Source organism: Apium graveolens, chromosome 6 (genome assembly GCF_009905375.1).
Source record: "Apium graveolens cultivar Ventura chromosome 6, ASM990537v1, whole genome shotgun sequence".
Lineage (NCBI taxonomy): Eukaryota > Viridiplantae > Streptophyta > Magnoliopsida > Apiales > Apiaceae > Apium > Apium graveolens.
In genome coordinates, this window is record NC_133652.1 from 138,246,341 (window position 1) to 138,251,514 (window position 5,174).

General features: G+C 36.8%; 1 non-coding gene across 1 annotated transcript; it reads right to left on the reverse strand.

Annotated features, from left to right (window-relative positions):
• Window positions 1-3,468: 3,468 nt before the first annotated feature.
• LOC141669921 (small nucleolar RNA R71) lies at window positions 3,469-3,575 on the reverse strand. Its single transcript, XR_012554170.1, has one exon. It is a non-coding gene; the product is annotated as a small nucleolar RNA R71 (small nucleolar RNA).
• Window positions 3,576-5,174: the final 1,599 nt, after the last annotated feature.

Consider the following 5,174-nt stretch of genomic DNA (forward strand, 5'->3'; position numbering starts at 1 on the left):
GAAGCAAGCACCTAGAGCCTGGTATGATACTTTGTCAAAGTTTCTCTTAGAAAATCACTTCACAAGAGGTACTGTTGACAAAACTTTATTCTTTAGAAATGTTAATGGCTCTAGTATACTTGTTCAAATTTATGTAGATGATATTACATTTGGTTCTACAGATGAAAAAGTTTGCAAAAAGTTTGCCAAATTGATTCAAAGCAAGTATGAAATGAGCATGATGGGAGAACTAACTTACTTTCTTGGTTTACAAGTTAAGCAATTTAGTGATGGAATATTCATTAGTCAAACCAAATATATTTATGATATTTTAAAGAAGTTTGATCTAATGGATTGCATATCTGTAAAAACTCCCATGGCAACTGCAACTAAACTTGAATTAAACACTGTTGAAAAGTCTGTGGATATCTCAAGCTATAGAGGCATGGTTGGCTCACTTTTATATTTAACAGCTAGTAGGCCAGATATAATATTTGCTACTTGTCTTTGTGCTAGATTTCAGGCTGATCCTAGAGAATCTCATTTAATAGCTATAAAGAGAATTTTCAGATATCTCAAGGGAACACCAAAACTTGACATTTGGTACCCTAGAGATTATGGTTTTGATCTAACTGGTTACTCAGATGCAGACTATGCAGGGTGCAAGTTTGATAGAAAAAGCACTACAGGAACCTGTCAATTTCTAGGAAATAAGCTAGTATCCTGGTTCAGTAAAAAGTAAAATGCAGTCTCTACTTCTACAACTAAGGCTGAATATATTGCTGCTGGCAGTTGCTGTGCACAAATTCTATGGATGAAAAACCAATTGTTGGACTATGGTCTGCAAGTGTACAAGATTCCTATTTTCTGTGATAACACTAGTGCAATTGCCATCACTGAAAATCCAGTACAACATTCAAGAATAAAGCACATAGACATCAAGTACCACTTCATTAGGGAACATGTAATGAATGGTATTGTGGAACTTCATTTTCTTCCAAGTGAGAAGCAACTTGTATATATCTTTACCAAGCCACTTGATGAATTCACCTTAACTAGGTTGTTAAGTGAGTCAGGTATGATTAATTATTCTTAAATTATTTTTGACAATTTTGCAAGTTAAAATGCAGCGAGAAACTTAATTGATTTTTCTGTTTTGGATGAAAATTTGGCTAAGTCAAATTTTATATCTCGATGGATGTTCCTTATCCATCGAGTTTGATCATCCGTCGAAATAGAATAGCTTGGTAAAAATCAATTACTTTTTTGGATTATTTTAAACCCGACGGATTATTACTTTATTCTCATTCGTCGAATTGTCTACATCTTAGTCGTTAAAGTTCTGAACATTATCCATCGGATATACTTACGGTCTGTAAGTATATCACGACGGATGATTGACAGAATTTTAAATGTTTGTTTAACTTTTAAATGGTTATTTTGGGCAATTTTCAATGGGTCTTTAATTTTTTATCTTTAATTTTTTATCCCTTTTTATCTGAGAATACATAAAAGCCTCATTTCAAGTTCATTTTAGCTTTTATCTTTCTCTATTGCAATTAACTGCTCTCTTCTTCCTGATAAGTGGATTTTATATCTACTTGGAACACTTTATTTCATGCTGAAGTTGGTGTTTTGGACTTAAGTTGTTGGTATTTTTGATGTATTTTTGTGTTTGTGCATTTCAGGCATCAGTTAAATGAAGAAAGAAGCTTTTTAAAGAAATATGCTGAAAATAGATCAAAATTTTAAGCCTAGGCTTCTCAAGTTGTAGAGAATCTCGTTAGCTTCGCGTGGAAAATTAAACCGCCTAATTCTGACTAGCAAAACTCAAGATACGGCCAAAAGAAGAAATATCAGAATTTTTCCAGAAGGTCGGTGCGGCCGTGGCCGAAAATAGCGCGCACGCGCCCGGTTTCTGCCCAAAATCCTGATTTTAGTCGAAATTGAAGATTTTGAGAGTCCTGGTCATCCTGGAGCCTATATATACCAATAAAAAGATATTTTTAACAACAAGGAGGCCCGGGAGAGCAATAAGAAGACCTAGAGAGAACGAGACGACTACGAAGAAGAATACTTTTGGTTTTCTTTAATATAGTTGATACCTGGATGCTCGTTTTCGATTTGTCTTTGAACCTTAGTACTCTTATATTGTTTTATATCATGCTTTCATTGGAATCCATGGTGACGATGAGTTCAGTTATGGGCAAATCATTATCGTGGGGTTCTAACGGATTTACTTATGGATTTCTATAGTTAATTTTTTCAATATCTTGGTGTATGGTGATTTCTTGATATCCTAGTATTGGTTGTGCTTATTCGTCTTATATGCGTAGTTAACATATAAGATAGCGTGTTAATCTCTATTGAAGTGATAGTGAATATAGAGATTTAGAACTTTTCATGCTAGCATAGGTTCATGTATTTATTATACATGATTCGTAGGTAATTTTACCCATCTTACTTGCCCTATATAATCAAGATAGATAACTTGCGCATTAAACCTTTATGTTATCAAATTCTATAGACATATAGGATCTCAACATAATTGGTGTCTATTCAGCTTCTATCTCTTTTGTGGATGTCTGGTAGTAGGGTATTCGTATAACGACAGTTGACATTTACTAGTTTCCTGTTATCTGATTAGTGTCATCACCATTACATACTAAGGTTAAGAACAATGACTTTGAATGAAGTAGTAATGAAGTTAGAATCCCATGTTTGTCTCATATAAGTAATTCAACCTCAATTCTCTTAGTTAATGCTATTTAGTATAATCTCTTAGTTTAATCAAAACCCAATTTGTTATTTGTCTTAGCATTGAGCGATAACCCTACATTGTTGCATAGGTGCATAAATTGAAATTAACCTAAACTAATCTTTGTGGGAATGAATCTGATTTATATCTTATACTACTTGCGAACACGTATACTTGCATGAATTTTAGCATGTGTTTTTGCCCTAACAAGTTTTTGGCACCGCTGTCGGGGACTCAGTGTTAATTTTTAGTTTATGTGCTTGTCATCAGTGGTCGTTAAAGTTCACTGACTCAGACTCTTTTACTTTCACAGTTTACTTGTTGTGTTTCAGGTACTCATTACAATGGGAGATCCAGCAGCACGCACGAAAGCCTTGATGGATTTTTCTCAACCCAAGATCAATGACATTCAATCTAGCATTGTCAGGCCAGCTATCATAGCTAATACCTTTGAGATCAAGCCTGGCATAATTCAGATGGTACAGAATTCAGTTCACTTTGGGGGTGCTCCAACGGAAGATCCCAATACGCACATTAGGGATTTCATAGAGATCTGCGACACCTTCAGGTTCAATGGTGTTTCTGAAGATGCTATAAAACTGAGGCTTTTCCCATTCTCTCTGAGGGATAAAGCTAAGTGTTGGTTACATTCTCTACCAGCAGGTTCTATCACTACTTGGGAGGATCTTGCTCAGAAGTTTCTTATTAAATTCTTCTCGGTGAAGATAGCTGCACTCAAGAATGCTCTTACTTAATTTGCGCAGCAATCGGGAGAAACTCTATGTGAAGCTTGGGAGCGCTATAAGGAGATGCTTAGGAAGTGTCCTCATCATGGCATGCCTGATTAGATGATCATCAATTGTTTTTATAATGGGTTGGGAGCTCAGTCTAGACCCATGCTTGATGCAGCATCACGTGGAGTATTATGGGCAAAGAGCTATGAGGAAGCTTATGATCTAATTGAACTGATGGCTACTAATGAATATCAGTATCCAACCCAGAGATTGCTCCAGGGCAAGGTAGCAGGAGTTGTTGAAGTGGATAAAACTACGGCTATCATTGCTCAACTAAAGGCATTGTCTATGAAGATCTATTCTCTGGCTAACTATGGTGTTAATCAGATAACCAGAGATTTTGAGCTATATGTAGGCTTGCATGCGACAGAACAATGCGCTATATCTAGTAAATCAGCTCAATTTGTGAGCAACTTTCAAAGATTGCAGCAACCAGTTCTAGACACTTATCATCCTGACAACTGGGATTATCCTGCCTTCAGTTGGAGCAACAATTAGAATGCGATGCAACATCCGTTCCAGCAGTTTGGAAACAAGCAATTCAATCCTCCTGGTTTTCAGCAATAATTTGTACCAAGACAATAACTCTAACTTCAACAACAAACTCATGGAAGTGCAAGTCTATCTTTGAATGAAAAATATGAATTGGAGGAGTTGAGGCTTATGTACAAAAACCAGGCTTTTATATGCCAAAGCCATGATGTTTCTATCAAGACTCTGGAGAACCAAATAGGGCAAATTGCTAACGCCTTATTAAATCGACCACCAGGAACTCTTCCTAGTGATACAGAAGCCAATCCAGGAAAGAGGGAAGTTGAAGAATAGGTGAATTCCATCACCTTGAGGTCTGTAAAGGTCCCGAGCCCCTAAATTCAGCAAGATGAAGATTCTGAAAATTCTGTCCAGAATGAAGGTGCGTCTGCATCCTTACCAATTCCAGAAAATGAGATTATAGCTGAAACAGTGGTGCTGAAGGATGCTGAGGTAGAAACAAGGAAGAAAGATATTGTCAACACTCCTCCTGAGGGTAATACAGGGGAAAAACAGTTCTATCCTCCACCTCCTTTTCATAAAAGGTTGCAAAAGTAGAAGTTGGATAAGCAATTTGCTAAGTTTTTTGAAGTTTTCAAGAAACTTCACATAAACATACATTTCGCTGAAGCTCTTGAACAGATGCCTAGCTATGCAAAATTTATGAAAGGTATTCTCTCTCGGAAATTAAAGCTCGATGACTTAGAGACCGTTGCTCTAACAGAGGAATACAGTGATGTGCTGCAACAGAAGTTGCCTCTGAAGCTTAAAGATCCTGGAAGCTTCATTATTCCTTGCACTATCGAAAACTTATCGTTCGACAAGTGTTTATGTGATTTGGGAGTTAGCATCAATCTGATGCCCTTGTATATCTTCAAGAAGCTTGGTCTACCTGATCTGAAGCCGACATATATGTCCTTGCAGTTGGCCGATCGTTCTATTACATATCCACGAGGCATTGTGGAGGATGTGTTGGTTGAGGTGGACAAACTTATCTTTCCTGCTGACTTTGTAATTCTTGACTTTGAGGAGGATAAGAAGATTCCCATTATCTTAGGGAGACCATTCTTAGCTACTGGCCGAACTATGATCGATGTATAAAAAGGAGAGCT